The sequence below is a fragment of the Thermobia domestica genome, chromosome 9 (assembly GCF_964235325.1).
Source record: "Thermobia domestica chromosome 9, izTheDome1.hap1.1, whole genome shotgun sequence".
In the NCBI taxonomy this organism is placed as follows: domain Eukaryota; kingdom Metazoa; phylum Arthropoda; class Insecta; order Zygentoma; family Lepismatidae; genus Thermobia; species Thermobia domestica.
Genome location: NC_137462.1, coordinates 24,031,463 through 24,057,532, shown reverse-complemented (window position 1 = coordinate 24,057,532; position 26,070 = coordinate 24,031,463). Strand labels below are relative to the sequence as shown.

The 26,070-nt window shown below is 35.8% G+C and overlaps 1 protein-coding gene across 2 annotated transcripts in view; it reads right to left on the bottom strand.

Moving 5' to 3' along the window:
- LOC145694469 (cytochrome P450 306a1-like) overlaps positions 1-26,070 on the bottom strand; it is a 179,311-nt gene that overhangs the window by 151,517 nt on the left and 1,724 nt on the right. The gene's annotated exons all lie outside the window — the stretch shown is intronic.

Here is a 26,070-nt window from a genome sequence, read left to right as displayed (position 1 = left end):
CCTATATGACAGATTCACACCGTCGTTGCATGGAATTGACGAAGTTTTGACATGTTTATGAGCTGATGCCTTCTCATTCAGCTTGAATAACTCTTTTAAGATCCTGTTTTGAAGTCATCTTGCCTGTACGGCCATTTTTTTTTTTAATTTTTTGTTAAAAATGCCCACTGATGCTCTATAGGATTGACGTCAGCTGACTGAGAAGAGATTTTGATTTTGCTTTGGGACATTCCAAATTAACCAGTCTTTGTTAATTCCAGCCGTGTGCTTACTATCATTATCTTGCTGGAATATGAACTTGTTCCCATTTTCAAAGAACTTTGCTTCACATTTTGTTTCTATATGTCGTTATATATCCCTTTTGTCGGCTGTGCCATTAATGAACCACAGGTTTTCAGTTCCATTTTTAGAACCATTTTCGAGAGAATCATATAATTTTTTTAAAAAAATCCTTCAGCAAACTACCCTTAGTTTGGGGAGTAGATTGATAATTCGAAAACCTATCTTCAGAATCTTATTAAAATAAAATTGATGTGGGTTCGTTGAAGAGTATGGCTTCGAAGCGAGTGCACATACCTCGAAACTAACGAACGGAAAACAAATATTCAAAAAATGACTTTCTCGGTATGTAGAGGGATATGAAACGTGTAAATCCATTGAAAACTCCATTTTTTTTTTAAATTTTAACGATCATCATACATTTTTTTCCTCCTCCCATCGCTCGAAAATAAAAAAAGTGTAAAGCAACCGGAGTATTATGGAAAAAATAAAAGCAAATACCGTAAGACGGGGAAAACTTTACTTTGCACATCTAGTCCAGTCAACGTACGTAAAAATAGACACTTTACCTTGAACAAATTGCAATAGAATTGAAACATGCGTCAAAACGATGATGGACACATTCTAAGCAAACCTGAAAAAAGTCCTCAAGAATATTCGATCTGGAAGGTCGTTAAATCCAATATGGCCGCCGTTGGTGGTCATTTACGGCAGACATAATAATAAACGGAGTAATTACGTGACTTTGTAACAAAATTACAGACTCAACATCCCTAATAAAAGTTTTTATGTGTCCTTTCGAATGAGGCATTGAACATACCTCTAATATACAGGGTGTCTCAAAAGTCCCCTGATATAGGGTAACTCTGTTAATAGCACAGTTACAACAAAATGTAAGAGGGTAAACCGTCTCCAAATATGATATTTTCAATCTAAAGTCATGGAATTTTTTAAATCAGTCGAGCCATTTGTGCTGTACGCTCTTTATCGCCAAATGTTAAATGAAAATGCAACGTTGCCAATTACCGGGAGGTGGATAAATTTTGTAAGGGTATGATGAATGGAGGCATGTTTGAAATGGGGGCTGGCCATCGACATGTTAGTGTAAAAGACAGTAACTTCATTCATTATGTTGTGGGTCCCAGTAAACGTCAACGTTACATTTTCATTTAACATTTGGTGTATAAAGAGTGTATAACCCAAACCACTCGTCCAATTAAAAAAAAAATCCTCCGTTTTAGATTGAAAACATCATATTTGAAGACGGTTTCCCCTCTTACATTTTGTTGTAACTCTGATAATAACAGTGTTACCCTATGTCAGGGGTCTTTTGAGACACTCTATTCATTATCTACACATAGTAATCCCTTTATGCTTCTTGTGAGTGTAAATGTAACTCTGTTTATGATTATTGTTTTCAAATGGCTAAATGGTTGAATACTGAACTGTAATTGATGATTTTAATTTTTTTTATCTCAGAAGGAATGCCAAGGAATTCAGAAAGCGAGTGAATTATGTCCAGCTGTACTGACAGTCAAACGTGGAAAAAAGGTACATCAAGAATACCGAAAGAAATATGTGAATTTCAGTCAAATGAAGAAGGATACACAATCAAGAATTCCGTCCAATAAGGAGACATCTACAAGTATTCTACGTTCAAATTCGCCAGCATTTCATTTTGCTCTTAACTGTTTGTTTTGTTGTGAGCCCGATAGATATGACGGTAAGTGAAAGGATCACTGTCTAATTCAACTAAAAGCTAATACTTTTCAAGAAATAATATTGAGATTATGTGAAGAACGCACTGATGATTAGGCCATGAATGTAAAATGTTCTATTGAATATGTCAGAGATTTGTTTGCGAAAGACGCAGTGTACCACACCAATGTTTATTTCAGTGTTTCTTTCAGGGGGGGCACACTCATTATTCCGGGAAGGCACTGCTGATACTATTCTATTTATTATTATATTATAAACGTATTATTTTGATCTGCTCCGGAGGGGCACTCTTAGAGCTCCGGGGGTCAGTGTCCCCCCAAAAATACGTCTGGAAGAAACACTGTACCACACTACTTGCAGTGTAAATTTTAGAAGAGGAAAGGGAATTCCAGGAAAGATGAGAAAGCAGATTTCTTCGTGTGAATACGAACCGAAGAAAAAAGGCAGGTCCATGCAGACTGAAAAAGAGGATGCATTCATGCCAGTAGTTGAGTATTTGGGAATGAACGATAGCAGGTTACCATATGTGATTTATTAAGGATTACGGATCAGGATCTGTCCTATTCAGAAGAGCAAACGTAGTCTGTCAGATACATGAAAGCTAAACTATTGGAATTATTTGCGGAAGGAATCACTATAACTGAAATAAATGGTAAAGTAGATGTTGTTACTTTCAAAGAGAGATGTGCTAGAATCCTTCAAGACTTTTATGATGAGAACATAAGAAAAGATACTGCATCTCAGAATATGAAATACAATACCCGTGACGGTACAGGGTGTCCAATAGAAAGCGGGAACCAAAAACGTGATGCATCTGCAAGCCCAAACCAACCTATAGTGGAGCATGCATCCCCATACTCAACTACTCGTTCATCCCCAAAACTCAACCACTCGCAAGAAAGTATCCTCTCTCAGACTGCATGACCCTGCCTGTTTTCTTCGGTTCGTATTCACTCGATGAAATCTGCTTCCTCATCTCTCCTGGAATTCCCTTTACTATTTTAAAATTTACACTCCAAGCAGTGCGGTACATTGTGTCTCTCGCATACAAATCTCTGACATATTCAATACAACATTTTACGTTCATGGTCTATCATCAGTGCGTTCTTCACATAATTTTAATATTGTTTCTTAAAAATTTTACCTTTTAGTGGAACTAGACAGTGATTCTTCCACTTACCGTCATATCTATCGGGTTCACAACAAAACAAACAGTTAAGATCAAAATGAAATGCTGGCGAATGTGAACGTAGAATACTTGCAGATGTCTCCTTATCGGACGGAATTCTTGATTGTATATCCTTCTTCATTTGACTGAAATTCACATATTTCTTTCGGTATTCTTGATGTACCTTTTCTCCAGGTTTGGCTGTCAGTGCAGCTGCACATAATACACTCGCTTTCTGAATTCCTTGGCATTCCTTCTGAGATAAATAAAATTAAAATAAAATTAAAATAATCAGTTACAGTTCAGTATTCAACCATTCAGCCATTTGAAAACAATAACCACAAAAAGATAGTTACATTTACACTTACAAGAAGCATAAAGGACCTACTATGTGTAGATAATCAATAAAATATAGAGCAACGTTTCCCAAGCGGTGTGCCGTGGCACCCTGGTGTGCTGTAAATGGGCCGCTGGTGTGCCGCGAGGAATCGAAACAAAATTATTAATTTTATAGCAATCAAATTGCAAAACCTAGGGAAAACTTTATATTTGTGTTTCACATTACTATGAAAATCTACTATGAATCTACAATTTTAAGTTTCATACCGGGTTACTATTCTGTATATTTCTAATGTTGAAAAAAGTATTTGGTATCATTGTTATGACCATTATTGCTTCTTTATTGTTGCAGAGTATTTCGTAACTTGGAAATTTAAAATATTATTCAATCTTTTCGACAAATTACCTACATTTGTGTTTTAAAAGTAAAAGAGATCTGTTTGTTCGTTCGTTATTTAGTGATTTTCCTTCCTAGTAGAAGGTTGGATCCAGTTTTTAAAAACAAAGCGTGTTTTTAAAAACCTGAGTCCATTATTTCATTGTAATTGTTTTCTATTTTTAAATTAGAATGAAAAATAAGCATAACGATTTACCACGAGAGAAAAACCAATGTTCGAGCTTTCTTCTCTGTAAGGAGGAGATCAATAATCACAGAAAAATACCACTGTGTTTTATATTTACAAATAATAATATCAATAAGTATGCTGCGAGAATCCAAGTAACATCCGTAGTGTGCCGCAAGTTGAAAAAGGTTGGGAAACGCTGGTATAGTGTCTCTCGAAAGACCCCTGACATACGGTAACACTGTTATTATCAGAGTTACAACAAAATGTAAGAGGGGAAACCGTCTCCAAATATGTTTTCAATCTAAAGTGATTTTTTTTTTTTTTTTTTTAAGTCGGACGAGTGGTTTGGGTTATACACTCTTTATGCGTCCAATGTTAAATGAAAATGTAACGTTGACGTTTACTGGGACCCACAACAGTAAGTGAATGAAGTTACTGTCTTTTACACTAACGTGTCGATGGCCAGCCCCCATTTTAAACATGCGCCCGTTCATCATACTCTTACAACATTTATCCACATCCCGGTAATTGGTAACGTTACATTTTCATTTAACATTGGGCGATAAAGAGCGTACAGCACAAACGGCTCGTCCGATTAAAAAAAAAAAATCCTTCACTTTAGATTGAAAACATCATATTTGGAGACCGTTTCCCCTCTTACATTTTGTTGTAACTTTGATAATAACAGAGTTACTCTATATCAGGGGACTTTTAAGACACCCTGTATACTAGAGGTATGTTCAATTCGCCATTCGAAAGGAGACATAGTGCTGAAAAACTTCTATCGGGATGTTGGGCCTGTAATTCTGTTAAAAAGTCACAAAATTACTGAGTTTGTTATTATGTCTGTCGTAAATGACCACCAACGGCGGCCATACTGGATTTAATGACCTTCCAGATTGAATATTCTTGAGAACTTTTTCAGGTTTGCTTAGAATGTGCTCAGCATGATTTTGGCGCATGTTTCATTTCTATTGCAATTTGTTGAAGGTCAATCCTTATCTTGACTGGACTAATCAGGATTTCGGGTTACTTTGCACAAAATATGAAAAGAGTTGCAGAGTCCTCTGTCGGTAAAACCATGAACTGTAAAGAGAAAGTTTCAACTGCCACCGTAAGATAGAACATCTAACTGCATTTTGGCTATAATATTGGCTGTTAACTTCAGTTCTAATTACCAGTAGGGTTTGTTGTTGTAAAGGTATGGAGAACAGTCACTGTAAAGACCAACAAAATTTCAAAGATATCACCTACAAGAATTTCCGTCGAAGTTGTCAGTTTCGTAGAATACTACTGTGTATAATGAGATTTTGATACAATAGTGGAAATTGAAGTGTGAAACGTTTTAAAGTCATAAAAAGGATAAAACTGGGAGAAGGCGGTATCACCCGCTAATCGGGGTTACTTTGCACCGGTCCAAAGTAACCCCTTAGATAGGAAATTACTAGACCCTACTGCTGGTACCTCCTGCGTTCTAATTTTAGGTAAATTTCCTATTTAGGTAGATACCGGAATGGATTTCTTGTTGGAAAATAAATTACGAACAGTGGCGGATGAAGAATGTATTTTGAGAGGGGGTTCACTCAGAAAAGCTTTTTTTTTTTTTTAAAAAAAAAAAAAAAGAATCACTAGATTTTGTGGAGCTTGAAGATTATACGCATCTAACATTAGATATTTTTTTAAAAAAATCATGCAATTTAGGTGAGCTTCAGCCTGAAGGTCCCAAACCCCGTAAATATTCCACTGATTACATTTGGGTTAATATTCTCGGACATAAAGAGCAACCAAGGCAAATCAGTTCACGGGCATTTTTTTTTTCTGTTCCGGAGTTGGCATTTTTGTGGGGATTGTGTTAAAGCAGTGCTGTCCAAATGGCGGCCCGCCAAACCATTTTCAACAGCCCACAAAGCTCTCGCGATTTACAATTGTTATTAGTGATACTATTTTCATTTATATTTATTCATTCTTTTTAATATTTCCACTCTTCTTTCGAAATAAGACATTCATTTAGTGCTTCTGTACAACAGAAAGGCGCGGGCATCCACGGCAACACGTTTCCCTTACTTTTGTGAGTTTGGTGGGAAAAAAGTGTCAATGTTTGGTAGTATTTATTTCTGTGAAAGTGCATTTTCCACCATCAAGATTGTGAAGAATCGCTTCAGAAGCTATCTTGTAGATTCTTCTTCTTTACATCTCCGACTCGCAACAACAGGAATGAATGTAGATATCAACGGTAAACGCTGCTATAGTCACCCTCATTTGTCACACTGAATAGGTAGGCCTATGTAATATTTCAAATACATTTTTGTTTTTTTCTTATGTAGTATAATAATAATAATAATAATAATAATAATAATAATAATAATAATAATAATAATAATAATAATAATAATAATAGCTGCGGCCCTCCATCTTACTAGTAAAGACGGTTATGGCCCTCAGGCTCATTACAATTGGACACCACTGTGTTAAACTATCAGAATTTGGTTCCTGTGCCGGTACCAGAAAATACATAATTTTCTCTACAAATATCGATAATTCATACTAAGTACTGGTACCAGTACCATCATTCTAATATCAATATTTGTAGACTGCATGCAGTTTTGTGCAGAAAGTAAAATGTATAAATAATGTTACTGAAGGGACAACATTGCACAGAAACATTATGTTTGTATATTGAACATACTGTTTTTGTATGTTGTGCAAAGTATCCCCATCATTTCTTTGCACTAAAGTTTATATTTCATTAACTGTGGTCATACTAAATGTTTACTAATGCACTTGTACAAATGTTTTCCTTATATATCTAGCTATTACATATTTAAAATATAATGTTCTAAATCATTACGTTTGTAAGTTACATGCGATTTCCTTTAAAATTCCTTAATTCTGGTGCAAAGTAACCCCGTTTTACGGTACAGTTTTAGAAATCATCCTAGAAACAATTTGTAGAATTTTCGCGAAAAGAGTATATAATGACCTGCAGCATACAACAATACCACAGTACATAATAAAATATAGACACCCAAGTTAGCAATCCAAATACGCATCCATGGATTCAAGAAACATTAAAACCGGCCGCCCAGGTCACCAGATCCCCAGTACGGTCTTGTATTGTATGGATGAAAGGACACATTTTTCGATGCACGATTTCCTTTGGTTCTTTCATAATAACGTACTTAATTTCCGTCGTTTCTCGAACACTGGATATATTTCAACACACTTAATTTAGTACCTATCTAAATACTAAATGAGTACCCACATTTTTTAAATTCACTTAATTATTTCAAATGATACATAACATTGTATTCTTTATTTTATTTATTATTTTCTTTCTTCTCAGAAGCGCATAATGAAGGGTGTCTACTGTCGAATACTTTTCTCTCTCTCTCACACACACACACTTTGCTAACAATCAGTTCTTGGGATTTGTATTACGAAATCTTGTGTTAGTTAAATTCCCTATGCTGGTCGTGTACAGTCACTGCATCTTCTCTGGCCATATTAAGGCTTGTAGAGCCATCTATGAGGGAATCACATAACTACAAGAAGAAGAAATCTTTCCTGGCTATGGATCCACGTAAAGAAACAAATGAAATAACAAATCTGTTGTGAATTGAAATGGCTAGTACAGTCAAGGGCGCCGATCTTGGGGGCCGAGGGGCCTGGGCCCCCCAAAGCTCATATGGGCCCCATACTGTATTTGGAATTTACAATATTTGGCATAATTTGAGTGCAATTTGTCTTAAAATCTTCATATAGAGAAATCGGCGCCCTTGAGTACAGTCACGAGAGAAAGTATTCTTCAGTTCACAAAATTTCTTTTCCTAATAACTCAACAACAAGTTAACCTATTAGAGTACCGATTTTGACACGTTATCAAGTTATAACTAAACCTGCCATATTTCTGTCGTGAGAATACGGGACACCTTCGATCACCCTGCCCTCCTAAAAAAAAAAAACACTTTAAAAAACAAATATTTTCACTGCATCATTTAAAATGGATACAAAGAAGTAATGAACAATCTATAGTGCAATCTGTTCTCAAGAAACATTATGCTTCTGGAGAACTCTTATGAACTCTTATGAGTGTTTTTCATTTACATGAGATTCTTTTAATCTGAAAAAGCTACTAAAAGAGTATATTATTTAAGACTCTAGCAGACGAAGGAAAATCATGAACCTGCAATGTCCTACATAGACACAATAGTGCGCATTCTAGAATGACTCAAGAAAATTTATTATTCTTACAAATAATAATAATAATAATAATAATAATAATAATAATAATAATAATAATAATAATAATAATAATAATAATAATAACCAGAACTGTGTAATTTTCTTCTATAACCTTAGAAAGCTTTGTATCGATAGTATTATGTCACTGCTAATAGTATTCTGTCACTGAAAGAAGTATGTATGTCACTATTAGGAGTGTTATGTCACTGTTAGGAGTATGTATGTCACTATTAGAAGTATTATGTCACTGTTAGAAGTATGTATGTCACTATTAGGAATGTTATGTCACTGTTAGAAGTATGTATGTCACTATTAGGAGTGTTATATCACTGTTAGGAGTATGTATGTCACTATTAGAAGTATTATGTCACTGTTAGAAGTATATATGTCACTATTAGGAATGTTATGTCACTGTTAGAAGTATGTATGTCACTATTAGGAGTGTTATGTCACTGTTAGGAGTATGTATGTCACTATTAGAAGTATTATGTCACTGTTAGAAGTATGTATGTCACTATTAGGAGTGTTATGTCAGTGTTAGAAGTATGTCTGTCACTATTAGGAGTGTTATGTCACTGTTAGGAGTATGTATGTCACTATTAGAAGTACTATGTCACTGTTAGAAGTATGTGTGTCACTATTAGGAGTGTTATGTCACTGTTAGGAGTATACATGTCACTATTAGAAGTATTATGTCACTGTTAGAAGTATGTATGTCACTATTAGGAGTGTTATGTCACTGTTAGGGGTATGTATGAAACTTTTAGAATTGTATGTCATTGTTATTAGTATTTTGTCATTGTTTTTCTGCCTATATATTAATTACCTTCCTTCTGTCTTACAATATTGTAAATATTACTTACTTATATGCAGATGATTTTTCAAATCGATACCTTAAATCAATCTGAATACTGGTCAGTGTTAAGATGGGTCACCGGGTTTGTCTTGGACTCCGGGTCTGTTCGGGTCAGAGAAGCAGAGGCGGATCTAAAAGGTAAAAACTGGAGGCAACCAGAGCTCAGACTATAATAGGTATATCATGAGTTTACTACAAACTTTCAAGAATATATAAATAACAGCTGCAATTATTTTTGTCACTCAAAAAAATTGGGGGGGGGGTTCTAGGCCCTCCCGGCCTCGGGCTAGATCAACCTCTGCAGAGAAGCAAGACCCAGACCTGGATGACCCGCACAAAAGTTGTGACCCATTCCGTCGTCACTGGTAATCACGATACAAGGTCAGATGTAAATAAACTTCCTTTTCCCAAATATTCGTCGAAGTGTTATTTTAAATCTTTCTTTACATCCACCATCCGTGCATGGAATGACCTTCCACCTAACATATGACAATCACATTCAATCCATCTGTAACAAAAGTCAGTTGAGCAATATCTTCATAATTCAGTCTTGGTCTATTGAGACCCAGTGACAAAAGTGCTATTTTTGCTCCCCTTTCTTTTAATTATTTTATATTCTTTCAATTTTATTCTGATTGCATTAAATGTATAAATTTAGTTGTATGTATGTTGTGTGTGTGTGTGAGAATCCAAACAATATATTATATTTCTGTAATCAATTAAGAATCCAAACAATATATTATATTTCTGTAAACAATTAAGAATCTTAACAATATACTATATTTCTGTAATCAATTAAGAATCTTAACAATATATTATATTTCTGTAACCAATTAAGGATCTTAACAGTATATTATATTTCTGTAACCAATTAAGAATCTTAACAGTATATTATATTTCTGTAATCAATTAAGAATCTTAACAGTATATAATATTTCTGTAATCAATTAAGAATCTTAACAATATACTATATTTCTGTAATCAATTAAGAATCTTAACAATATATTATATTTCTGTAATCAATTAAGGATCTTAACAATATATTATATTTCTGTAATCAATTAAGAATCCTAACAATATATTATATTTCTGTAAACGATTAAGAATCCTAAGAATATATTAGAATATATTTCCATTCTAATCTGTGCACTAAAACTGGAAATGACAGAAATCAATCACTTCTGGTTTTAACGTTGATCGTTATATTGAAAACCGTACCAGATAGCGTGAAGCGATTTTCTGCGATCAATTAAGTGTCCCAAGAATATATATTCCATCACTACTTTAATCTTTCTACTAAAACCGGAAGTGGTATTAATATATACCATTTCTGGTTGCAATAATAAATAAAGTATCACATCGTAAAAAACCAAACTCCTTCACGTGGTGTACACATGACACTGATACTTTATATTTTTATTTTGCCATTTGCAGTGAGTTTGGGGTTTGTTGATTGCAAGTGAGCTGTGACACAGAGGATAAAGGATACTAAACAATGATCTGTTCTTTGTAGACAATGAAGAGGAGCCATGGTGACTCAATAGTAGATCGCTTACCTCTGATGCAAGATTCCTTGGTTCGATCCCACTCACAGCAAATGGGGTTTGTGGAGGACCGATATTATGTGCGTGGATTTTCTCAAGGATCTTCCACTTTCTTGCTAACACCATTTCGTTCACTATCAACCATCATCGTCCACTCTAGCCTCAGAGCATAATCGTAAGGCGTTAAACTAAAAAAGAATGAGGAGTTGATTTTGAGTTTAACGTCCCTTTCAGCACCAAGACTATATAAGACGGTACCGCCGGCAATCGAACCCGGGTCTCTCATGCCAAAGGCATAAGAAAAAAAATAGATAATAGAAGACAGAGCAAATGTCAAAGGAGCTCAAGAGAAAATAAAATATTTTCTTGCCCACAAAGAAGAATCAGCCTTTCGTAAGTGCTCATTTTACCTCATATAACCAGAAAACAATCCTTATTCAATATTTTTTATGTAACCTACACACACGCACTGGCCTAATAAATCATTCGCGAAATACAGATTTCGTCTATTTGAACGTCACATCGGAAAAGAAACAGAAAAGAAACACGTTGTAATTATACGGCAACTAGCAAATTGTTGGTGATTTCAGAGTTTAACATATAATTTGAAAGATGCATGCTTTCCCCCTGACCTTGTCTATATAAACATTACCATTATCCGGTAACTACTTGGAATATATTATGTAAGAAGAATTCCCATAATATTATGTAACGTTCCCGAGAGCAAAGACCCTTAAAAGAACGCACTGCAAAGAAAGAAAACGAATAGCTGTAAGAATATTAGTTTCTTTGTAAAGATGACGCTAGCAAATAATACTTCTCGAGCAATCACCACCATTTTGAACTGTAATTTGCAAGTTTATTTCTTTATTTCCATATAGGTACCGTCCTCTTTAAACCTAATTGATGTAACGAACTTTTTAAAACCGCAAATTGCCGAAATAAGAAGGAAAGAAAAAAAAAGACCAGTACAGTATTGCTTTCTAAACAATATATAATATCAATGAAATAAAAAGAAGAGGATATCCGTTTAGTGTAATTAGAGATGGGAAGATAAGGAAACCCAACCGTAGAATTACGTCATCAGGAAACAAATTACCTCAAACTTGCTTTCTACGGGAGAGGTCAAGAACCTGTATTAAAAGGAAAAACTAACGAAGTGATTACTGGAAAATAATCCAAGGTCATGCATCTTATCACGCACTTTAATTTAGTATCATTTTTACTTCCTACCTACGACTTTCGTGGAGTTCTTTACAAAATTTAACTAACTATAAGTGATGTTGTTCCAGTCTCGTAACCAACACTACTTCACTCAAGTTTTAGTTCTCAAACGCTGTTTCGTGTTACATAATGTATAATATAAAACTCTTAATATATAAAGTGATTGCACGAACACAATGCAGAGCATTTATTAACGTTGAAAGATATACAAGTCATTACACAGGGTGGCCCAAAAGTAGGTATACAGTCCCGTATTGATCAGCTCACTGTATTTTATATCATTTCTTATTATTATCATCAAACAAGTAGACCTTGTTTCTTTATTATTTGTTCTTAACGTCTTTTTACTAGTCGATACAAATAAATCCATAAATTAGAATGTTATACCTAGATCAATCCAGGGGTGTATACCTGCTTTTGGGCCATCCTGTACAATACATTACAATAGTAAATTTGGTTTAAATGTTGATATATGACACCCTTCATGAACCTCCTGTGACGCGGAAGGATACTGATAACTTCTAAATGAAATCTGTGGCACCATGGATGAAACCCACACAAAACAAGTTCGGAGAAAAGTTTAAAATCAATCTAAAACAATTATGTTCACATGTTGAAAGGAAAATCTTCCGTGCATAAGACCCATAACCCACACAAAACAATTTCACAGAAAACCAAGTATAAATGACGTAGTGAATACATCTTGTGTAACTTTTATAACTTTGTTTAATGATATTATACATTGTCAATATCAATGTGCATACGTGCTGCATGAAATGGTAAACTTTTACTGAAACATCATTATAAAGGAAGCCACAATAAAAGAAAAAGCAATAATGTTCACATGTTGAAAGCATAGAACAAAGATCTAACACAAGGAAATATACCATTTTAACTCATTTCCCTCTATTAAAACCGGAAATAGTTGACATTTACCACTAGTTCCGGTTTAAATTTGCACTCTATAGAACGAGAACAGTAAGAGAAATCGAAGAACTTCTTTTAGAATCAATTCAGTGTTCCTCCCCTGCTAATTGTATTCAAACTGGAAGTGGTAGAAACTAACCACTGGCCATACACCAAAAGATGATAGCAGGAAGTGCTCTTTTGGAACTAATTGGCGCCTTAAGGGAATATACTATTTTCACCTGCATCTCTTTACTAAAACCGGAAGTGATAGATAAATATTATTAGCAAGTTTTATCATGGCTAGGATATTGTTGCCGTACACGTCTATGGCGTGGCAGATCCAGGTTCGAGTCCCAATGGGAGCTAATGTGGCTCGCAGGGACGTACGCAGGGGGTGAATCCTGGGGGTCCGGACCTTCCCCCCCGAAATTTTGACTTTTGTGTTAATTTAGCCTAATTTTAGGGGAAATTTTAGGAACTTTAATATAAACTAACCTCATATTGAGTTTGGACCCCCCCCCCCGAAATAAATTCTTGCGTACACTACTGGTGGCTCGGATCCCAATTAATATGTACAACCTCATAGAGCCTCGCTGCTGAACGGGACACTTATCTCTAATCTAATCTAAAAATATTATTTCTGGTTTCAATATTGAATTCACAGTCAGTTTCGAAGTCTGTCATAATTTCACAGTGTGAAATGGAACTCACTTGTTATACTTGTAGTATCAGACGGATCATTTACAGATTTTTTAAAATTTCCTCGTCAAATAAAATAAGCATGACGTAAAAACACAAGCTTCACCACTTTTATCACCTGAATAAGATTAAAATAATAATAATAATAATAATAATAATAATAATAATAATAATAATAATAATAATAATAATAATAATAATAATAATAAACAGCAGGTGACTTAAGAGCCACTAACTAGGTACACATACGAAATAATCCTGTTTTTTGTTGTTTCGGACCAAAAAAAATGAAATTGTTGAGTTTTACGTCCCGCGGTTATACCGGCTAGGCTAAAGGAGACGGTGAAGATGAGAAATGAATGAACAATGGTGGAATGAAGAAAATAGGAGGAAACGGAAGAACCCCGAGAAAACCCACGCACACGGTGTTTGTCCACCAGAAAGTTCACTTGGCGGGAGCAGGGTTTCAACCCAGGACCCCATGCACCAGAGATGAACGCTCTACCACTGAGCCACCGCGGCCCCCTTCGGACAAAAGAATACAATGTCATTGATGAAGGACGAATCCTCCTAGGGAACAGGGCTTGGCAGCAAAATAGATTTGACAACATCAACCGGAAGAAGAAGCGAAATCGATTACATCATGTCAAAACAGAAGATACATGAGATGCTCTGAGCAGTGACACAGGAAATAAACCATCAAATGGTAAAGTATCAGCTGCATCTGAAGATCAAACTGGAAAAAAAGAGACAGCTTGTGGGACGACAGAAACATTTAGAAAGCAACATTTACCAAGAGAGGAGTGTAACAAATTTTAAGTGGAACTGAACTGTTTTGCAGCTTTCGGAAATGAAATGAAATTTTTCAGTTCGAAGTCCCACGTTGCCCAGTAGGCTAAAGCAGTAGTTACAAACTGGTGTGCCATGCAGTCCTATAGGGCGTGTCGCCAAATTTTAGAATTTAAAAGTCATTAAGAACTTACAATAATAATAATTTTAATAATAATAATAATAATAATAATAATAATAATAATAATAATAATAATAATAATAATAATAATAATAATAATAATAGTTAAAATCAATTTTGAGACAGGCTATACCAGTCAATGTCCCCAGAGTCACCACTTCATAGAAACCTATAGTGTCATATTAGGCCTATTATAATTGATACAAGGGGGCCGCGGTGGCTCAGTGGTAGAGCGTTCACCTCTGGTGCTTGGGGTCCCGGGTTCGATCCCAACCCCCACCAAGTGAACTTTGTGGTGGACAAACACCGTGTGCGAGTGTTTTCTCGGGGTTCTCCCACTTTCTTCATTCCACCATTTCATTCAATATTCTTCATCACCGTCTCCTTTAGCCTAACCGGCATAACCGTGGGACGTAAAACTCAAAGATTTCATTTAATTTTTATAATTGATACAACTATTAATTAAAAAATCAATTTGTTGCGATAATGTGAGAGTTCAAAAAAGTGTGTCGACAGTCAAAAAAGATTGGGAACCACTGGACTAAAGAAGACAGATGATTAATGAAAGTAAAAAGAATTGGTAGAATGAAACTGTGGGAGAAAATGGGAGTACGCCGAAATGAATCTTTAAGTTTTACGGTCGTACGTTATACCGGCTAGGCTAAAGGAGACGGTGATAATGAGAAATTGAATGAAATGGTGGAATGAATGAAGTAGGAGGAAGCAGGAGTACCCCGAGAAAACCCACGAACACGGTGTTTGTCCACCACAAAGTTCACTTGGCGCGAGCTGAGATCGAACCAAGAACTCCATGCACCAGATATGAATCTACCACTGAGCCACCCGCGGCCCCCGGGAGTACGTCGAGAAAACCCATGGACACGATATTGTCCACCAAAAATTCACATGGCTTGGGAACGAACCAGGAACCCCAGCCACCAGGAGCTCTATATATACCACTTTTTTTTTTTAATTCGTCACGTCCGAGGTAGTAATACCCTTAGTCTTCTTATTCTGTTTATTCATGTGTATTCTCGTTTATGGTTATCCATTACGTCATTAACACGAACGCAGAACCTTCCAGCACATTTGAACATTGACTCTCTTCAAAGGGACTCGAAATCCCAATAAGTTGCCACCTGTCCAGAATTAGGCAGTTTTCAACGTTCTGAACTACGCCTAAAAGGGACGCACTATTTGGAGAGACGCAAAATTATCCAATACACTTATAAAATATGTGACAGATAGGAACACATGATATGGCGGGACACCAAATTATCAAAACACAAAATATGGGACAGATAGGGCCGCATTATATAGCGGGACGCCAAATTATCCGCAACACTCACAAAATATGGGACAGATAGGGAAGCATTACATGGCGCGAAGCTAAATTATCCAAAACACTCACAAAATATGGGGACGGATAGGGACGTATTATATGCCAGGACACCAAATTATCCAAAACACAAAATATGAGACAGATAGGAAAGCACTATTTGGCGGGACGTCAAATTATCCAAACGCTTAAAAAATATGTGACAGAAATTCTTAGAGACATCTGTTAGTTTTGACTCACGAAGTATGACCACCGAAATTTCAATATGGTTCTATCGCTAAACTTTTTTTCCTTCTTTCTGGCAGCAGTGAAATTAATGCTAATGATGTTAATCTTTCTTTGTATTCACTGAAGGATCATAACTTCTGTACAAAACAAGTAACCGCCAATAAGCTGATGTTCTGTTACGCGTTTTGTATTTTGTTTACATTTTCAATGCAACATATACCAATGTATGTCATTGTATTGTACCGTATTACGCTTACTTCGCTTACAAAAGTTCAAAAATAAAAACTCAGTTTTACGTACCACGGTTATGCCGTGTATGTTAAGGGAGACGATGATGATAAGAATGAATGAAATGTGAAAGGGAATGGACGAACTCTTTGAAAATCAACACACAGCCCATTTGATTTAGGATTTTGGGATTTTAGATTTGTGGGCTTTCGACATCTAAGGCCATTTAGCCCGTCAAGTTTTCGAGGAACGACGTCCCTCGGCGAGCACACTATCCGGAGAAAGGGAAGGAAGGAAGAAGCCCTGTTTGCACTGCTCATTTAATGCAATATAAATGAGAAAAAAATGGTACGGCATTTACCTTACAATCATTTCTGAGGAGAATGAATTTTTTTTAAAAGCTGCTTATTTTGCATCAGATAATCATAAAATTTTAAGCAGATGTGATAAAAGTTTATTTTCACTATGAGCATTGTTTTTAATGTTTCCACAGTACGGCTACTTATTTCTTCATTCCATTACATATTCATTAGACTAAAGATGCGCTCCACATAAAATTTGTTCGGGAAACACACAAAACAAACTCTACTATTTTGCAGTTGTTGTCAGCAATGATGTCTTATTACAGTATTCTCAGGACATTTAATGGAAAACCGAGAGTGGCTGGGTAAATCAGGGACTGGTCAGTCAGTCCTAACTTCATTGGGGTCGCGCTCGCTAGGACCCAAGTTGTAGCTGGCTATTCACTCCACTTGCTATTCGCTTGTGCTCACACGTGTTCGCACTTATTTCGGAGCCCTTCACGCTGGTCTTGTAGTTAGTGTGAGCGATACTCGGGATATCGAGTTCGATTCCCGGTGCGAGAGTAGGGTTGCCAACCGTCCGGTATTTTACCGGACAGTTAGGTTTATGACCTCCTTGTCCGGCATCCGGCACGACCTCAAAACCGGATATTAAATGTCCGGTAATTTTTTCCTCTTACTAGTCCTATTCGTTGTTCTATTCAGATTATTCAGGAATGGCGAAAGGAATCGTTTGTCGATAAACATGCTTAAAGCAGAGCTTATAATTCACATTGACAACGACCTGAAGTGCGTGAAATTTTCTGAAGAATTGAAGGCAGGAAAACTTCCTGAACTTATCAAAACTGCTAAGAGTCAACAAAAGTACATTTTCAAGAGCGAAGCACTGCTTCATCCTCAGCTACATCTTCCAATTAAATAATACATTCAGATCCAGTAAAAGTATGTAGGCATTATGAGACATTCTCAGTCCCAGCGAAGCTGTTAAGCTGTTAAGACTTATTTTTCAAGTATGTTTTGTGCACGCCATAATTATGTTGCCAATTATATTTGCTTTTCTATTTTAAATACAATGTATTATTGATGGTAGACTACAAAAATTACATGTGCCAATTCAACCAAAACTGGAATAAGTAAGTTTAATAAATGCTTTAAAAGTAACGAAAGTTATTAAATTCGAATTCCGAATCTCTCACTTTTATGTGAAGTAACCACTTTCAGGTTGTTCTCATTTTTAATTAGCAATGGTGTCACAATCTTAAGAATATTTTCTATACGTACTCCAGGAGGGTGTCCGTTATTTCCTATTTTCAAAAGTTTACAATCCTATGCAAGAGCCTTGAAATTTGAAGAAATTTGAACGCATTACGATGATTCCTAAACTGTAGATCAATGTTTCATATAGCCTCAGTGCTGAAAGATATGCTAAACTCCAGTCCAACGAACTGTAGGTCCACCTTTGATATAGCCTCGGTGCTAAAAGAAATGCTACACTATAATCCAACTTACCAATTTAGCACTGGAAGTTTGTGGAGACACATGTACGTAATTGCTTTAAGTAATACATTATTTAAGTTCCTTTTCACTACCAAGGCACGGCTTATGTCATACCTCAAGTATGCCACTAGGTATATTAAACAATGCGTACAAGATTGGTCTTGGATCCTGCTAATTATTCCAATATAAAATTTCTGTATCATTACTCAGATGCCCCTCTATGCAACAACATGGTTCCACATAATAATAAAAAAGTTTCTAACCTAAAACTGGACCATGATATGGAACAATGATCACAATTTTAAAAAGATGTGCTCAATTAAACCTACCAGCATCAAATTGTGAGTGTAACTGGGGCATAATGAAGATATTAATATTAGGATACATTTCTGGCATTCATATTAATATTATATTATGTTAGGTTACAGTATGCAATTCAGTAGAAAATTTCAACCAATTTGATATTAGAACTGATTTATGAGGAAAGAAACTTACATTATTTCTGTCAGTGCTTTAATTATTTAGTGTTTCAAAGTTGACTTGAGATTAGTTTTTACTTATTGCACATGTACAGTATATATTTTGGGTTTTCTAAAACATGACATTCATTTGTTTAAATAAATGGTTTAAATTCATTACATAAAAAAACAATAGCACTATATAAATAACTGAAAGCTCCAATTCCGGTATTGTGTGTGTTTACAATAAAAAATGATAATGCCAATTACACACTGTATGAGTTACTATTAAAATGTTCCTACTTCAGATTTTTTGTAATTAATGTGTTGCTTTTGTATGAATATATGGGATACTATTTATGGGTTCGAAGATGGACTTTTATATGTAATACATATGAAGAATGCCAAGTACATTTTTTACATTTTTAAACTGTGGGCCCTCATTTCAGTTTAGCAGAGTGGGCCCTACGGTTGCCAGTCCGCCCCTGTCACAATGTCACTCTGTCAACTCAGGTGAGGAGTGCCTGATATCTGATTGTGAATTAGCTTGTTCCCACTAACGTTAAGAGAAAATATATTGATACTACACACGGATACATAACATTGCGATCAACCGCATACGATTGAACACAAGACTGCTATCTGTGCTCAATCACCTAATATCTGGAAAACTGTGACTTGATTGTTAAGTGTGACCTGCCGTTTGCATGCCACTGCGTTTGATCATCAGTGTATATTGTTTCTGGACTATCGTTTTTTTTTTTTTTTCGATCACCAAACAATACTGTCAGGTGGTTATGTGGTCAATCATATTTTTTATACGTTATATCATGCAGATGTATCCGTGTGGGAATAAGTATGATCATATGATCTTTCTGAAAAATGCTTTGTAAAGGATTTTCTCATCAACTTTTTTTTTTTAAAAAAAGCTAATTATTTAAGAATACTGTATCATGAATATATGAACTGAGACGTTACAGTTTCCTGTAATATAACCAAGTGAATAATAATAATAATAATAATAATAATAATAATAATAATAATAATAATAATAATAATAAAGTGGCTCAGAAGTAGAGCGCTTACCTCCGGTGTATGGGGTCTTTGGTTCGATCCACGGCCAAGTAAGTTTGTGGTGGACAACTTCGTGTCCGTGAGTTTTCTCGGGATCCCAGATAGCATGTAAGCTTAAATCAAGGGTCACTTTCCCTTGATTTTGGCTTAGCATTGTACAGTTGATGCGACAAGCGACAATCAACGTTTATTTTAGCTTGTTTTTAACTTGAAAAGAAGCTCGAATTTATCAACTTTCTACTAAGTCTATTTCAAGCTTGCTTCAAAGCGCTTGACGTTTGTCGATTGTTTAGAAATTAGAGCCATCTCTAGGATCGGTGAGTAGTCTCAGAGATTTGGTGCTTGATTTCTCGCGAAAGGTACGGGTGGTCAGTGACGGGGGCAAGGGGGGCGAGCGCCCCCCTGGTGGCTACTCCTGCCCCCCTGAATGCCATCCAGACTGCCCCCCAGACTCCTACAATCATAAAACATTCTACATATAGTATTTTATATCGGTATCATAACCAATCTCATTGTCAAATTGTAGTCTACTTTCCATGCATTTACTATGTGGCAGATTAGTCCTCAAGCTTTCTTCTTTGAGAGTCTGGGTATGCACGCATATTTCTGTTTTCTAATTTAGCGCCTTTTCCGGTAAATTTTAGTTATACTTCTTTCTTATGATTTTTAATTATTGTAAATAGCGAACAATAGTAGATTTGGTGGACTTGTTTTCTTCTCATTGGATCAACTTCGATTAGAAACAAAAGAAAGGTAAAAGCAATTACATAACTTGTTGGTGTCGTCCCACTTGCGACATTCCTATTAGCGACAGGAACTGTTAACTGTCCTATGAGCGACCGATTCGATCTGTTAACTGCTCTATGAGTCACCGATGCGTTCATACTAAGATAATGGAAGAAGGCAAGGTTCTCTCTTCTTTAACTTGTTTCATGCTAATGCGATTTAGAACCTAACAAAATGTACTATGAAAAATTTCGCTCTACCTTAATTTAATACGTGAGACTACTCTCATTACACTAACAATATTTTCTACGTTTTTCCTAAATATTTTTGAATTACTTTCTATGAATACAATGACTATATCAAGAGGAAAACTAACTAAATATTTAGAGTAGCTCCGCCTTTGTCTATGATTCTAATATAATTAAAAATTTCATGTTAAAATGATGGGGAGCATAAGTTTAGATTTAATATGTTTATGACATAAGAAAGAAATCAGAAAGAGGTAGGGGCGCCCGAAGAAAATTTTCTAGGGAGGGGCATCTTCATAGTTGCTGTACCATGTCTGGTATATCTGGTATTTAATATACGTGGTTTGCTATATTACGTATACATTTTAGTGAGCCAGGGGGGTGATCCTTGCCTTCCCATCGGGCGCCCATGGAAAGAGGGTGTTCACCACTTGAGGATATCAAAGAAATCTTTAAAAAAAATGTATTCGAAGAAATTATTACACAAGTTACAAATCTCTCGCAGGACTTAACAGTTCGTCTAGTTATAGAATAAGGGATTTCTCGTATTTCAGATTGCTATACGACAAGCTTTTATGTATAAGTCAAAACGAGGAAGGAAGGCAAATTAAGCAATTAGTTTACGTTTTTGTAGCTTACAATAGGGAGGAAGGTAGTTTAAAGAGTTTGTTTACCTTTTATATTGTTTAGAGTGAACTGCATTCTAATTGGTGAGATTGGTTGAGAATACCCAATCAGATGTAAAGGATCTCAAAAGCTGTCTTTTATCATTGACTTTTTTTCATTTTATTCAGTGTCTTTGCGAGTCTAAAAAGTAGATAGTTAGCGAAACTGTTACACGTTTAAGTTTTTCAAAATAAAATGTATTACTGTGCTTAGTGAGTAATTAGATTTGAATCAAATTAAGTACAGAAAACAGAGCTTTTGAAGAAAGGGGATATTACAACTGGATTTTCAATAATTACATAAGAATATACTTTTCATGGAAATGTCCCTGTTGTCTCGCTAAGTTATTTGATATGTTTTATGTCAAATCTAACTCAAAATTAAAATAAGTTTTATTTGCACTCACTGTAGAGGAAAAATATATTTGATGAACTGTATTACTGGCACGTACATTTTTCGTAGCAAGGTTGTTCGGGCGCTAATAACGCCAGAGGCAAAGATATTTCACGAGAGGGAATCATATCATCTTCCATCATCTCAATGTAAATGAATCGGTCGGTCATAGGACAGTTAACAGTTCCTGTCGCTAATAGGACTGTCGCTTCTGGGACTAATTCTAACTTGTTTGTATTTATCCAGTTTTGAAGTTTTCAGTTTGATATTTTGTTTTGTTTAAAGGTTCTATATTTTTATTGCCTGAAACATTATTCTCGGCTTTCAATATTCGGAGGATGGGCTTATAACAGCTTAATTTGCGACTACCATGGCTTAATTTTTTGAAGGAAAAAAAGTTGTTTTCCCATCCTGCAAATGATAATAATAATAAATGTATGGAATTAGATCGATATTTTTTTAGCTCCCAATAAAACGTATTGTCAGAGTGCTGATCTTTAGTTAGTAATTGGTATATACTAGTGTTCCCTTACTTATTTTGTTTCAAAGTACTGACATGACGTCTACCATATTGACTAGAAATGTACGTGGAGCTGCTGAAAAATTCGTAGCCCAACCCAGGAGTACACGTGGAATTGTGAAGTTTTACTTCTTCTATACTTCCCCCGAGAGTCAATATACTACCTTGTACAGTGCTCCAGTTTAGCAGAAGTTAAAAAAAATCTGGAGACTTCCTCGCACCACTGTTCGTAACACTACCCTTATCAGATCTAAAGTTCAATCAGATCTATGTTTGGGAAATAAATACAGGCAATAGTTAGACGGAGCTAAATCTGGGGAATAAGGATGATGATCTAGACATTGAAATCCTAGATTATGCAATCTAATTGTGTTCGCAGGGGTTCGATGGACAGGTGTATTCTCTTAAAGGAACACAATTTCTTTCTTTTCATTTTCCGCGGTGTTGAACTTTGAACTTTTCTTTAGTTATGTGAGTAATGTAGAGATTCTCAATTAAATATCTGACCGTTGCAGAGGTAGTCTATGAGTACGACTCCATACTTGTCCCAGAAAAATGTTGCAAACAGTTTTTCAACCTACTTCTGTGTCTTGAACTTCTTGGGCGAGGGAGAAATGAGTGCTACTACTCCATTGACTGTTGTTTCGTTTCAGGATCATAGTGGTACAACCATATTTCGTCCATGTTTACTATTCGTGAGCGAAATGATCAGCATTACATTCAAACTGGAAGAAGACTTCTCCTAATGCCGTCAGTCCTTTATTCTTCTGACAGATTTTTTGGGAACACAGTGTCGAGAACTTGCACATACCCAAGCCATTCTGAATTATACTACCGACGCGTTCCAAAGAAATGCCCACAATCTCTGACGCAAGTTTTACTGACAGTAAGACGGTAAAAACTGGGGAAGGGGGTTGCAGCCAGACCTCAGACTATAATAAGTATATCGTTTGTCACTCAAAAACTGGGGAGGCCTAGGATCCTCGGCCCCAGGTTATATCCACCACTGGCTAATATGCTGCAATTTTCAAGAATAATGTCATAAATTGCATCCATGACTTCGGGAACAGTCACTGGATGTAAAGCATAATTGATTGAGAAAGCGCAACGTTTGAACTTCTTCACCACTGTATATAATGGAGGAGAGTCCAGTAGTGTTTCACTAATTTTCTCATTAATTTACTTTAGTGACTATCCTTGGTGGAACAAAAATGTTATAATAGTTGTGATCTGGATGTTCGTGAAATTCGCTGTTTGGGCACATAATCACTTCAGAGGCCTGAGAAAGCAATAAGAACTTCATTATTAATATGAAAATTTGTTTTCATTATTAATATGAAAATTTGTTGAAAACATGTTTTTCAAAACTAGTTTCATCTTTCTACCTAGTACCTACACTCCTTCTGGGTTGGATTACAAGATTTTTAGCAGCCCCTCGTAAATTTATATATATAAAACTTAGGTTTCAAAAGTTGCATTGAAAAATATTTCATGTGCAGACGTTAATTATTTGTTAGTTACAAATTTTACTTGAAATAAGTTTATTATATAGGCCTAATATAAAAACAACAACGAAATACACAATGTAAGGTAAGTCAAACAAAATAAATGTGATTTTTGGTGTGGGAAATAGCCGCCCCCCCGAAAATGTATCTGCCCCTCCTTTGCCCCCCTAGGAACTTATAGCTGGCGTCGTCACTGCGGGGTGGTACGTTTCAGGACCATGCCAATACAGATTTTATCGGTGCCTCTTTGACTATTACTTCATGTTTCACAGGCCAATTCAAATCGTAAGATTTGGGCCATAGTGTGTATTACAATTTAATTCTTTTGCCATAGTGTCTATTGCAATTTATTATTTCAAGCGTAGCACACGCTTCATATGTCTCGTTTATTGCAAGCTTCTCAGTAAAGCTTGACACAAATTTATTTCTGCACGTGAGAAAATGATTCAACTGGTTGGCGTCATGTATAATGTTTGATGTGAATGTTAGTATAATGTTCAATGTGTAAGTTACATAAATGATGGTGTGTATTCTTTTGCCATCTGAGGGTGTTTGGGTATTGCCACCTCTTTATTGACATTCTTTTAAAAATATATATAGGGGAAACCATACCATACTTACTATTAACCTATAAACCACGGGATATTTTGTTTTCAAAATACTCTGTTTCTTGTCTTAACTACGGATATTTTGATTTCGAAATGGTAGTACAATAACTTTGTAACATGTTTTGTGTCATGTGTCTTCGATAAATAGGAGTGAAGAAATGACTTCTTTGTAAACCTTGACGAAAACGCTTTAAATGTAGCTTAAAGGTTAAAGGTAAATTACCTCCGTACTTTAAAGGTTAAAGAATTTACTTCCGTAGTTTAAAGGTTAATAGTAATAGTATTAAGCTATGATTTCTGCAATATATTTAAAAGAATGTCAATAAAGTGGTGGCAATATCCAAACACCTTCAGATGGCAAAAGAATACCCACCATCATTTATGTAACTTACACATTGAACATTATACTAACATTCACATCAAACATTATACATGACGCCAACCAGTTGAATCATTTTCTCACGTGCAGAAATAAATTTGTGTCAAGCTTTACTGAGAAGCTTGCAATAAACGAGACATATTAAGCATGTGCTATGCTTGAAATAAGCTTGAGGTAACTAGCCTGTAGCAAGCATTACGTACCAAGTTTGAAATCGACTTGAAAACACAAGCGTGTAGCATGCTTTATCTAACAAGTCTAAAAAAAAAGCTTGAGCTGACAAGCTTGAAACAATCTTACAGTATAAGCCTAGAATATGGTTGTCGCCTGTTAACTTCGTCACTTGAATCAGCATTGATATACGCTTACAGACTTGCCATAACAAGCTTGGAACAAGCTTATATCCTTGTCACGAGAAGCTTATGTCATGCTTGTGACAAGCTGTTTATGATATCTGGGATAGTACAACTTCCACCTACATATTCCCATTTCACCGATTCTTCCCGAGCTCTTTCATGGTTAAGCGGTTAGCGTACGCGCCTTTGGTGTCGGAGTACCGAGTTCGATTCCCGGCGGCAGGAACTCATGTGATTCGGCTTCCACGTTAACCAGTAGGTCCATGTCTCATATAGCCTCGCTGCTGGAAGGGACGATAAACTCAAAACTACCGATTCTTCTATCATCATTCACTTGCCTTGTCATCCGTCTCCCTTAATCTAACGGGCATAATCCCGAGAAAGATTTCAGTGCCAAGGCTTATGAAACATGCATTCACAGCTTAACTTTTGGATCAGAAGAAGATATCCTCCGACGGGAGACTGAACGTTGGTTTCCAGCACCAAAAGCAAGAACGCTAACCATTGAGCCACAAATGACTCACACATCATTTCAGTGGCATTTCTTGAGAGAAGCCACATTAATAAAAATAAATAAATAAATAAATTTTAATACTATAAGCTCAGGGAAGAAAAGTTATCTAATGTATATAATTCTGTTATCTAGCCTTTTGAACCTATATGAATCTTTCTTCTCTTAATTTATACCGTTAAAATTCAATTTTGTACCGATGTCACTTCTTTGACAAGCTGCAAACTTTAAGTCCACATTTCATTATCGTCGGCTGTGACCACTAGCAAATCCAGGAGAGTCGTTTAGAGGGGGTAGATCGCTTGCTGTACAACTAATGTCGGCTTTAAATATGGAGTTTACATCAAATCAGAATAAAGTAGTGCAATAATATGTATGCATATGATTATAAAATGGTAGCCTTTGGGGGGGGGGCGTTGCCTTCTATCGCAATCCCCTTAGAACCGCCAGTGACTATGATCGGATGTTAAACTATGAACCAGCTAACGAGATGAGAAAAAATGATGTAGCTATAAAT